Below are 12,958 nucleotides of genomic sequence, written 5' to 3'. Positions count from 1 at the left end.
GCTCCTACCTTAGCTGGAAAATCTATTCCCATTAAGTAACCCTGAAAGTGCAATTAAGTCTGGTGAGGTGGGTAAGGCTGTCCTCCCTACCCTAACAATAGGGAAGTGAGGAGAGGTGAGACCCCAAAACTCCCAGGACTGGGTTAGTGGCTCTGGTGTCCAGAAGGAAAGAAATGGATCGCTTCCATGCTGTGCTCTGGTTTCCCCGTGAAGGAGCCTGTGGCCAAGCCTACAGGTCTGCTGGAGGTCTTAGCTTGATGCTCCCTTGCCCCTTGGTGCCTGGGTGCAGTCAGCTGACCGGCTGTCTTTCTAGGTGGCACTTTGAACAAGGCTTAATTGTGGCCTGACAGGGCATGCACTAGCCCACGTGGCCTTTTTCTTTTTTTTCCCCCACTTAAATCAGGGACCTTGTGGCTTTTGGGAGCCAGCCGGACACTCGGGCATTTTTTTTATCTCTCCCCTGGTACACCTTAAATGCTACAAATGAGACTTCCACCTGTGGGGTCGGGAGCCTTGCTCTCCAGATGCTTAAGTTTTAGTCCTATGTCGGGGAGGTCTGGGGGACAAGAGATGGATTTTACTCCATGTCTTGAATTTTTTTTTTTTTTTTTTTTTTGATGTCCGCTGGCTTGAGGACAGCTTTAGGAAGACCCGCCAGGAGGCAGGGTGTGAACTGATCTCTGGCTAAAGAGCCATCCTTATTACTGTACGATGGGAGCCATAAGCCTAAGTGACCCTTGACACACATGCCACCCATATTTGGGCTTCTCTCCTCTAGGCCTTGCTTAAGTCTCCATAGCACCAGGACCTATTCTCATAAATACCAGAACCTCTTCTCAGAAATCAGGTGACCACACTGCAGTTAGGCAGTTAGGCAAGAATAGATAATCCTCATAGCAACATTCCCTGCTGGCTGAACAACCCATGATTAAAGTCCCCTCCTTGCTTGCACCCCCTTTTGTCCCCCCCCCATATATGCCTTAAGAGGAAAATAAAATTTTGGAGCTTGATCAGACATCCTGTCTTGCTTTCATTCTTTGTGTCTCTTGTTCCTCTCATTTGCCGGCCCTCCCTTTAGGTCCCCGTTGAAAACCCCGCTGGCCAGGGCACTGTAAACTTATTTGTATGGGTCCTAGCCTGCTTTCAGATCCATCTGTGCTTCTGACGGCAGCTTGAGAGTGAGTGGCAGGAGTTAAGGTGAGCTAAAGCCCGCCCAATGCTGGAGAGCGGAAAACAGAAGTCAGATAGACAGCAGTGGTTGCATATGGCAGGGCAAGAATCAGAAATGGAGAAGGAGAAGGGTTCAGAGTTTTGGTAGAAAGCTTGGGGATAAGGTAACTGTTTTCATTTGCCCATTCGCTGGCAGAAGTTAGATAATTCCCATGAAATAGCGGGGTTGAAATAGCCAAATTTACTGGTATCTGGGGATATTTAAGGCGTTTGTCAGAGGAGGAATGGAACCACAAGAAGCCCCTATGTCTTATGGCTGCAGTGCAGAGAGAGAATAATAAAAAAATAAAAAATTAAAATAGGGGTGGGAGGGGGGAGAACAAGGGAATCCGTGGCTGATATGTAGAACTGAATTGTATTGCAAAATAAAAATAAAAATAAAAAAAGAAAGCTTGTCAACACACAAAAAAATAAAATTAAAATAACAAACCAGGATCAGACTCCAGTCCCAGGCATCCCTGAGGTAGGAGAAGGATCTATGAATCAGCATGGGTTACTCCCCACTTCGTCCAGAGAGGAGTAAGGGCTGGAAGCATATGCAGCACGAGGACCCCCTGGGAGTCTGACGGCATTGACCCCTTCATTAAGGGAGAGGATGAGTCGGTGCCAGCGCAGTCTGGGGTCCAGCGTGAGGAATATAGCTCAGGCTGCAGTTGCGGGAAATGGCGGGGGACTCACAATTTTTGTTGGCGGGTGTGGTGTGCTGGTCCAGTGGCTGGACAAAAGAAAAAGATGATCCGGATAGTTGCAGTTGCAGGTCCTCGGTATAGGTTTCCGACAACGCTCAGCCCCGGATATAGACTGAGTGGAATTTCCTATCCAAGATCTGAGTCATGGCGCCAATGAAAGGATGATTAACAGTGCTGGTGGCCACACTGTTTGCAGTGTGTGGCGCTGGTTACCATGTGGAAAGGTCACGGTTATGACAGAACCCAGTGTTAGTTTTCAGAGCTTTATTAGGATTAGTTTTCAGAGCTTTATTAGGAGGGAAAGCGGGGAGAGGGGGAGCCAGGCCTGGAGAGAGAGAAAGATGGTGGTGGGGGAGGGAGCAGAGCAGAGCAGAGAGAGAGAGGGTAGGGTCTGCGTCAGGCTTTTAAGGCACATATGTAGTCACTAGCATCCCCTGATAACGTAAGATGCAAGACCCCAAGCTGTGCATGTGCAGGAGTGAGGGCAGGATTCTAATACCAGGAACAGATTGATGGTTGATGTGGAAGGGCCCAGCTCACTGTGGGAGGTGCTACTCTTAGGCTGGTGGTCCTGGGGGGCTATAAGAAAGCAGGTTAAATAGCCATGGGGAGCAAGCCAGTAAGCAACATTCCTCCATGGCCTCTGCTTCAGTTCCCGATTCTAGGTTCCTGCCTTGAGTTCCTGCCCTGACTTCTCTAGATAATGGACTGTGATGTGAAAGTGTAAGATGAAGTAAACCCATTCCTCCCCAAGTTGATACCGGTCAGGGTGTTTAATCACAGCAATAGAAATCCTAACTAGGACAGGAAGTAAGGGATCTGGTGAATCTGGTTAGTTTCAGGGACTTCCTGTGCCTATTTTAAGTTGTTTACGTTCTGTGTTGATTAGCTTCCCTAGGATGTTTCATCTCTTTGTAGACACATTCTGCCCTTTCACATTTCCTTTGCATCCTCAGTCTTAAGACGTTTCTTTCCAGGATGGAGGGTTTTAAGCTTGGAGGAAACTGTTACACAACACTGGGTCATATGGAAGGCTTATTGTTTGTTTTTTGAGAAAACTTCAGTTTGCACTACTATCATCCATACAGAAAGTCTCCCTATTGTCCATACCTGCACCAGAATGTTTTTATTTTTTAGTGACTGCCATTCTAACTGGGGTAAGATGGATTCTCAAAGTAGTTTTGATCTACATTTTTTTCTTATGGCTAGTGAAGTTGAACATTTTCTCATGTTTGTTGGTCACCTGTATTTCATATGTTTTTCATAAAGATCTTTTCATTTAAGAAAATTTGAAGAGTGAAGCTAGAGATGCTTATGCTTTCCTATAAGTGGAACAGCCCAATACTACGAGGTACCAAAGCAGAGAGAAGATGGGGATAGAGAAGAAAACAGAAGGCAGAGAATGCAAGCCTTTTACTTTAGAGCCTCCAGAGTCGAGTGTGATGGTAAAAAGAAGTCTATATAAATTATATGAAGTACAGTTTTCAAAAAAGTCAAAATGAAATGTTCTGTGCAGAACAAAAGATAAGCCAAAGCAAAGTAGCATTTTTGTACAAGGCCACTGAAAGTCACGAATATTGGTAACAAAGAAAAGGTATAATTCTGCAGCAGGCAGAGTAGAGATTTCAGTTTGGCATTCTAATAAGCTCAAGACTGTAAACTGTTCTCCAGATGCAGTAATGGCATATAGGGAATGTGTAGGGCGTCCTATGCTTCTGGCTGGCACATTATCTACTTTCGAATATGTGGAATTTATACAGACATGTTAAAAGGCTGTGCAATGTGGGGAGTGTGAAGTTCCCAGTATGTGAAGTTCTAAATGGATGTGTGTTGTTGAGTCGAGCTGGCCATGTCAAGGCCAACACCATAGACCAATGGGGAAATGGCAAAGCCTTCTCCAAGTGAGGCTCAGGGAAACGGAAAAGTTTTTCCTCCTGGTCTGAGTGCAAATGTTCAGTATGTGCAGAAAATGCCCGTCATGTTTACAGCCTGAAGCCTGCTTCCCTTAGGGATCGTTTCTACTGAGAGTGGCTAGACTTGCCTCCTTTTCCAGCTGTGTACCATAAGCCTCACCTCCTTGTTTATTTGGATGTAATAACCCTGCTTTCTTGTTCAGATATATGCAATAACCTCACCTCTCTATCAACTATATATAACAAACATGCTGCGCTTCTAGGTGCTGCAATTTCTCCTTCAGAGAGCTCAGACCACCTGATCCCAGCTTTTCTGCATGTCTGTGTGTCTGTCTTGTTTTCATTCCCTTGTGACCCCAGTCAGGTCAAGTCCCTTGTGCAAGGATTCGGTCATGCAAAACTATGCTGTTTGCAAAAAGAGCACCAAAGTGAATGTAGCAGTCGGTGCACTCCCATCTTCAACAAAGAAAGCTGCCCCAACACTGCAGAGCCGAGGCAAAGCACTGGCTTTAGTGAGAGCCATCAAGCATTGAAGTCACACATATTGTCCCCAAAGGGGCAAATACTGCCCTAGTAAAATTCTGTTGCCAAACAGGAAACAGGTGTAAGGCCAAGTGCAAGTTTATACAGTCATTCAAATGTTTTAGAGCTCATCAACTTGAGTGTGAAGTATGTGAGTTTTCTAAGTTTTGTTTTGCAAAGGGGGATACAGAAGAAATTGATGCAACAGAGGCCTTTTAAATAAGAGTAACACACACAGCTGTAATTATGATGAAGGAAGACAAAACTGTTAATATTGGAAAGCTTGCTATTTGCTTGTATTTACCATGTCTACACAGAGTTAGGTAATATATACAATTATTTTCAGGTCAATTACTATGTTGCTGTAACAGGGCCTTTGTATCAGTGTGCCGTTAGACTAATCAGAATTGCTGCACGTGTATGTTACATTCCCTTCCAACCTCAGCACACAGTACTCGTGGGTTTTAAATGTGGTGCGTGTTACCTTGCGAGAAAGGTCACCAGGCACGACAAAACCCAGTGTCAGAGCTTCATTAGGAGGAGGGGAGGGACAGAAGAGAGTGACCAGGCCTGTGAAAGACATGTGCAGGGAGAGAGACAGTGGGGGAGGAGGAGAGAGCAGAAGAGAGAGGAGGAGTCTGTGACCGGCTTTTTAAGGACTCCCCTGCACATGCGCAGGTGGGCTTATAGAGCTATACCATGCATGTGCAGATTGCGTGACTGCGGAGCGTACTGATGATGTAAGACGTAAGACTCCTTGCTTAGCTACTGAACTGCGCGTGCGCGGTCATATAGCTGGAGGAGTGGCGGAATCCTAACAGTACCACCACATATGAAGCTGTCAGTATCGAATGACTAGTGAGTGAAAGGAAACCGAGTGGGCGAGCCATCTTGTAAGGAGATGTCACGGTGTTAGAAGGCATGCAGTCAGATTTTTACATCAGTCAGTGAGTTTGCTCACAGCAGGAGCTAGAAGGGCCTGGGAAGCAGGATATGGTCAGCAGTGACCTCTGTCTTCTTCGGGGTTGGGGCAGGAAGCTGATTTTTTTGCTTCATTTTTGCTTTCGCCATCTTGCCATCCCTAGAGTCAAAACGCTTTCCCGCCATCCCCAGAGTCAAAACGTTTCTGCGATCATTTGCTTATAGAATCGTCACGGGCAGGTGGTGGGATCTATGCTGTGGCTCCCTCAGTTCACATCCCAGGGTGTGCCCTCCCACATTGTCTAGGGCTAGTCTTGAATGTTTAGGGTGTATGAGGAGGCTCAAGAGACTAGGTGATCATCACTTATGTGTATCTCCCTGGCTAAGCCAGTCAGGTAGAAATGCTGTCTTGGGATTTTCTGCAAGGCCATTGCATGTCCTAGGGAGTCTCCACTGTTGGGATTTGGCCACACTCCAGCTACATGCCGGCACATGCGCAGTTCAGGAGCTAAGTAAGGGGGTCTTACGTCATCAGTGTGCGCTGGTGACTACGTGCACGGCGTGGTCACCTAATCAGTGCATGTCTGGTGTAGCTCTGTAAGGCCACCTGCGCCTGAAAGAGCCAGACACAGACCCCACAGCTCTCTGTTCTGTTCTCTCTGCCCCCCATCTCTATCTCTCTCCTTCTCTCTGCATGTGCTCCCCACTTCCTCCTTATAAAGCTCTGATACTGATACTGATACTGGGTTTTGTCGTGGCTCGGTGACCTTTCTGTGCGGTAACCAGCACCAGTAACCAGAGCTATCGGGGACTGTGGGGGTCCAGCCCCTCAATAGTCCCCTCCCAGGGTCCAGGAAGAATCTACAACCAGCTGATAATTAATCTTTGATGAAAAGAAATGAATCTATGTACACAAAACTCCTTAGTTCATACACTTTATTATTCTGTGATAGTTCTCTCTCTGCACAACTTCTATTCTACTCTCATGTCTAGCTCCTTTCTTGCCTGATTTCTCTCTATATTTATCTACTGTCCCCTCTAGGTTCTATCTTAATTCCTTCATGTAGTTCTGTCCCTTCTAGGTTCTCATCTGTCTAGTTCTTTCCCCTATCACCTCCTCTCCCATCTCCTTCTCTCTCATCTGGCTCTTCCTCATCTTGTTCTTCCCCATCTGGCTCTTCCTCATCTTCCATCTCGTTCCTCTAGTCCTCTCTTCTAGCCCTTCAATCTAGTTCTTCCCCATCTCAGTTTGTTCCTCTCAAGTTCTTACCCATTTAGTTCTTCCATTCTCTTTTCTCTTCTCCGTCCTGTGCCCTGGAAGTCCCGGTATATAAAGGGAGGGTCTGAGCTAAATTGTGTAAAGCTATTACTTAATGTCCACCTCTCCTAGGCGGTGTCTCCTTGTGGAATTTACCGTAAGTCAGGAGACTTGCATGTGGCTCGGAAGTTGGGGCCCACCTGGGCGGTGTCTCCTTGTGGAATTTAAGTCAGGAGACTTGCAGGTGGGCTGTTATCACTGTTAGTCCTCGGAAGTTGGGCGCCCACCTGGGTGGTGTTTCCTGTAGTCCTTGAAAGTGGCTAAGGGAGATATCTGATTCCAGAGGAAGCCTTTCCTGAGGCTGTTCTCCAAATACCTGGAATGTGTATGTCCAGAGAGTGATCAGTCCACACTGTTAGCCCTTCTTGGGGAAAAGTCAATTGGGAAAACTATGAAGGCACACATGATTTTCATAACAGAATACAGCTGATATATAACAAGCCAAGTCACACCAAAAACTCCTTGGTATTTGGCTTCCTCTGGAGGAATTCCCTGATCCCTCCAGGTAGTGACTTTGCCATAACCAGCTGAGTTCTTATGATATATTCCTGCGGCCTGCAGCACAGCGCCACCTATCATTTTTAAAACCATTCCCCACCTGATGCCTCCACCCGGCAGAACAAGTACCTTTTAACTTTGGTATTTTTATGATGAGGTACTCATAGAATTTCTAAACTAAAAGAGACAAGACTGAAATCAACAGAAGAGAAGAGGCAGAGAAACAAAGTGGCCTTAGATGTTGGAAGGGTGGCAGGAAACACAGGCTGAGTGTCAGCAGACAAATGCTTCCAAACAAATACTCTGAAATGAGTGCTCTGAAATAAAGGAATATCTAAGTAACCAGCTCAGAAGAAAGGAATGGGCCGTTGACCAAACCAAAGGGAAGGACTGGGCCTCAGAATGGGCTTCCCAACACCCCCTAAGACGGCAGCATGGCTGCTGGCGAGATCACCTTGGCTCTGAATCTGCAACATTCCAACTCTCTACAACCCTGAAGTGCTCATGTCAGCCCACCTGGTAGATCATTAGCATAGGTGGGGCGTCTCTTCCTTGGGATCTCAGTCCATATTAGGAAATAGAAACTGATCAAGGAAAACAGGTTGGCCAAACTAGGGAGAGAAAGATTCCTGGATTCTGTCTGCCCTTCCTATAAGACACAAGAGCCAGAAAATGTATGTGTGTGCTAATTCAACTGTGAAATAAACTGTGAGAGTCGTGTGAACCGCCACCTTACGTGGCAAGGTTTTCCTCTGGGTGGCTGTTTGTTGTGGGGGGGCTTTTGCGTCTTTCCCTTGCCCCAGGATGGGATTCCTCAGGGCTCATTGTTTTAGGATCCCTGTTTCAACAGTCTGCTAGCTGAAGAGAGGGCGCAGTTGTCTCTCCCCTGTCTGGGGGTCAGCAATCGGCGCATGAGGAGAACTTCCTGCTGTTTCTGGATTGGCTGGTTCTAAAAATGGGACTAGCAAACGGCCGTTTTTTCTTTGTTGATTCCACTTGGAGCTGTGAATTAAAAGGTGTTCTTATCTCTCTCCTTCCTCCATTGTTTGGGCTCTAACTTTACTTAGGACTTCTCAGAATTCTTTTCTTACCAACGTGGAGCGCAAACACGGGAAGAGAGGAAGCCTGAGCCCCCAAGCCCTGGGGCTTTCTCATTTTTAGAGGCAGCGAGTTAGTAAGAATCACATAAATGTCTGTGGCTGGCCACGGAGTGGAGGCCAGTGGTGGTGCATTTGAGGGTGTTGGGGTCCTGGTGCTGTGGGTACTGAGAGAAAATGGACAACAGCTATGTTTATAAACCAAGGAATGCTGGTGCGGTGGTGGCACACGCCTTTAATCCCAGCACTTGGGAGGCAGAGCCAGGCGGATCTCTGTGAGTTCGAGGCCAGCCTGGTCTACAGAGCGAGATCCAGGACAGGCATCAAAACAACACAGAGAAACCCTATCTCAAAAAACAAAACAAACAAAACAAAACAAACAAAAAACCCCAAAAAATAAACTAAGGAACACGTGGCCTTGGTCTGATGGGACTGTGGTACTCACAGGACTCTGAGTTAGTCTGTTTCTGAATGCTACTATCCTTAGTTTGGAATTAGGATCAACTGATGTGGAAGCTAGTAGCCGTGGTATTGTTTTCTCCTTATGTCCCACAGCAGGCAAAGCAATCTCCAAATGAGTAACAGCCGAGTCTTTCCCACAGCTCTGCAACTGTAATTTCCTCCAGGCTTAAATGCATTTTAAAATATATGCAAGAAAAGCAACGGCTGGTGACCGGACATGAGAGAGCAGGATTCCATTTTTGAGTGTGTTAGTGTGGACTCCGGGGGTGGGACCTTAGCTTTAATTTCGTCTCCAGTTTCCTCCCTACTAGAGCACCCTGGTATTCTCTGAATTGTGCCTGCTAAGCTGAGATGGTATCGGTTGCAATCGGTTAGAATCAACATGATTCTTATGGAAATAACTATCTCATCAAGTGGTTTGCTTTCTGGGTGCAGGGCTTACTTTTCTTCTATCTCAGCCTTACAGTGAGCACTGTCCCTCTGCTGTAGGCCAACAGGCTAGGCAGAGTCAGTGGAAGGAACAAAGACCCTCACTCCATAATAAGAGCTCTCTCATTTCATAATAAGAGCGGTGGAGACTTGGAGTAGTAAAAGCAGGCAGTTTATTTACTTTGCATAGTCCTGTGTCAGCCTAGAATGGCGGGCGCCATGATTCAGCACAGAGAACAGTATTTAAACCCTAACACATGAGTCTTCTTCCCTTTTTTCTTACTGAGTAATCAGGAGGGACCACCTTACATCTCAGCAGGGTTTTACCTTTCCTTTCATTACAACAGAAAAGCTTTCTCTCATTGACAACCAAGCACGGGCTCATCTGTACCTTTTACATCCTGTTGGTTTAAAGCTGAGCAGATGCACAGGCTTGTAGGTGAGCTCCGCTGTGGGTAATTAATTGTCTTGGTTGCTTTTCTATTGCTGTGATAAGACATCATGACCAAGGCAACTTGTAGAAGAAAGAGTTTATTTGGGATTTTACAGTTTCAGAAGGTTGGAGTCCGTGACCACCACAGTGGGGAGCATGGCAGCATGCGGGCAGGCATAGTGCTGGAGCAGAGCTGAGCACTCACATCTTGAGACACAAGCATAAGGCAGAGAAAGCTAACTGGGGATGGCGTGGCTTTTTGTAACCTCAAAGCCCACCCCCAGGGACACACCTCCTTCAACAAAGCCACACCTCCTAGTCCTTCCCAAACAGTTCCCCCAGCCGGGGACCAAGCATTCAAATATATGAGCCTATGGGGACCATCTGCACTCAAACCACCACAGAAAGCAAAGCAGGGCATCTCTATTGCTCTTAGCATCATTGCTTTGGATCAGGGGCTTTCAAGAAAATGGAAGCTGGTTATTTTGCCTAGGCTGGCTGGCCAGCAAGCTCCCAGGACCTGCCTGTCTCCTCTCCATATTGGTGGTGTTACAAGCAGGCGAAGCCATGCTTGACTTTTACATGGGTGGTGGGGACTTGATCTCAAGTCCTCCTGTTTGCAGAGCAAGCCTCTTATCTACTGAGCCGTATATCCAACCCTGATCGTTCTTGTTGGTGTGAGAGCTCCAACTCACCCATGGAGACTGAGCCTGCATCTCCTCCCTTGTTCGACACACTGTCCTCTAATGCCATGACTTAGGCTCTCGTGGCCTCTTGAACAGATGGGCCATGAATGAGCTCAGACAGTCCCCCTCCCCTGTGAGTGTGCATGTGTGCAGCACATCCCAAGAGCACCCCCACCCAAAGCCTGAAATCACAGACAGAGCTGCACTCTGCTATACAGTGCTTGTAGAGTGCTTATAATACAAACTAATCTATAAATTAAGCAGAATGGGAGATTAACACTAACTACTAATGGAGCAAATATGACAAGATACGTTAATAAAATTATGTGAATGTGGTCTCCCCATTCTCTCAAAATATCTTGTTGTATTGTATATCTTAGCAACCTCAACATATTCCCTCCCCCTGTTGAGAAATTGTACCTTTTAACTTAAATAAAGAACTTTACAGACTCACCTTGACATCACTGAGTTGCTGGCACTCCTTCTTTTAAAGATTGAGGCCATTGCTAAGTAAATGTCACCTGAACACAAGCCCCACAGTGGAGGCCAATCTGTGGACTAAGATGATTACTGAGTGGCTCCAGGCAGGAAGTGTAACAGCGTGAATACACAGGACAGATTGCTAATTCATGTTCCAGGTGGGACTGAGGGAAATGGTCTGACCATATTATTCAGGATGGTGTGCTGTTTCAAACTCATTGTTATGTGTTTCTGAATTTTCCTTGTTAATTTTCAGTTAGCTGACTGGGTAAAACTATGACTACATAAACGGAACCATAGGTTAGGAGGGCTCCTGTAGCCAATGGAGTTTTCTGAGTAAGCCATGTCTCCCTCTCATCCCTGTGGCCTTCAGGAACCCGGTGATGAGAGCGTGGTTTGGGGAAGGACTCAGGAGCAGGAGACAATTGAACATCCGGAGTCTGGTTGTGCTTTTCTGCAGGTTCCCTGTGCTCCTGAGAAACCTGAGTCAGGCCTGAGAATCAGGGGCGAGCTCTGTGTTACTTCACCCTGCGCCCTGGCCAAACAGGCTGCTTGTCTACGGAGTGTAGTGGTTGTGGTTGACAGTCCCTCAGTCTGCTTCCTGTGAGCTGACGTGCCAGGTGAGGGGCCAGGTGTGAGTGGTGAGCGTGGCTGGTTGTGCCCTTGCACCCTCACTGCCTACTGGACCCGGGTGCTGACCACAGTCTCAAGGTCTCTCTGCTTCAGCGTCTGCTGTTTGGCTCCCTGGCCTTGCTTTTTCTCACATTGGTTTGCCAGTGAGTGTTTTTCTACAGAGCTGGGGTCCCAGCTTATCCCTCTTAGAGCTCCTACCACACGCACCAGTGTGCTTGTGAGACAGTCCTCCCTGGATTCTGACCTGTGTGGTGGGATCTCTCTGCTTCCATCAGAGGGCTTGGTCCCTAGGACATGTTCTTGAGATGAACGAATGAATGAGGAATAAATGGGAATGGGTGAGTTAACATTACTTTATCACATCAGGAAAGCCCTCATCTGGAAGGCTTGGGAGGTCATCTTACGGCTTAAGCTCTTGTCCCTTGCCTGTGTCATTACAGAACACTTACTCTTGCTTCTTCGGCTGCTTCAGGGATGGGAAGGACATGGGCATATCCCTTTGTTCATAGTCAGTCACTTCAACCTCAGAAAATACAGCCGGAGAAGCCAGCCCCTACCCCACTCATGCCTGGGACAGTGAGAGTGACAGACAGTTCTGCTCAGCTTCGGATCTCCAGCTCACCTGCCCCCAGCAGTCCCCAGAGTGACTTCTGAGACCACAGTCTAGATCTATTTTAGCAGCAGGTATTTCAAGGTATTGTTTGGATTTCTGGAGAGCAGAAGCCTCACGTCTCCCTGGAATTATTCACCTGCAGCTATTTTTAGAAGCATGAGACGAGCCTGTCTTCAAAGCTGCTGCTGCACAAAAGCGATGCATTCCTACCAACCAAGCCACGTGGTTGTGTCTCAGCTTTTCCAGCCATGAGGGCTTCCCTGGGCAATTCCTGCATGTGATCTCAGGGAGCAGGTGGGACTCAGGCTTGTAGGTGAAGTGGGGGTGGGAGGTGGGGAGAGCTAGCTTCACCATGGCTCTGTCAGTACAGGACACATCAGTCACAAGAACATGTCCCCCGGGCTGGTCGTCGGAGGGATCAGAGGTCCCAAGTTCGGTACACAGGGTGGTGGCAGGAGCCTTCCGTGCTAACCTTGCTTCAGCACAAATCCTCTGGAACCAGGGTCCAGTTTTTTTTTTTTTTTTTTCTTGTTAGCTACTCCTTGCTCACTCAGTGACAAGAAAAGGAAAAGCCCCTACCACTGCCTTCCTTTGTGTTCGAAGCCTTCAGAACTGTGAGGGGATGACAGTGGACAGATGGGGCGTTCAGGCAATTTTGAGGTGGAGAAGCCGAGACCCAGCTGTCTCACGTACGGGGATGAGAAAATGCAAGCCTCCATGCTCCTGTTTCTACAGGTGGCACATTTACAGGCGTGTGGCCCTGTCATTTCAGCTGGAGACTTTTTCCCAGTTCATGTCAGTCATCCCAGGCTGAAGGCATAGTCACCAGGCAGTGTGCTGAATGTTACCAACACCCAGCTCCCCGTAAACTTCAGCAGGAGCTCTGCTGGGGGAAGTGAGGACAATCCACACACACACTTCAGATGAAGTGGCTGAGGAGAGGGTTGTGATCACAGAAAGTGACTCAGAAGAGTGGCCACCTTGTGGGTGCATAGTTGTGAGGTGGGAAGAGGGAGCCACGATGGGCTGTGAGG

This window comes from Peromyscus eremicus, chromosome 10, assembly GCF_949786415.1.
Source record: "Peromyscus eremicus chromosome 10, PerEre_H2_v1, whole genome shotgun sequence".
NCBI classification, from domain to species: Eukaryota; Metazoa; Chordata; class Mammalia; order Rodentia; family Cricetidae; genus Peromyscus; species Peromyscus eremicus.
Note: the sequence above shows the minus strand (reverse complement) of the source record.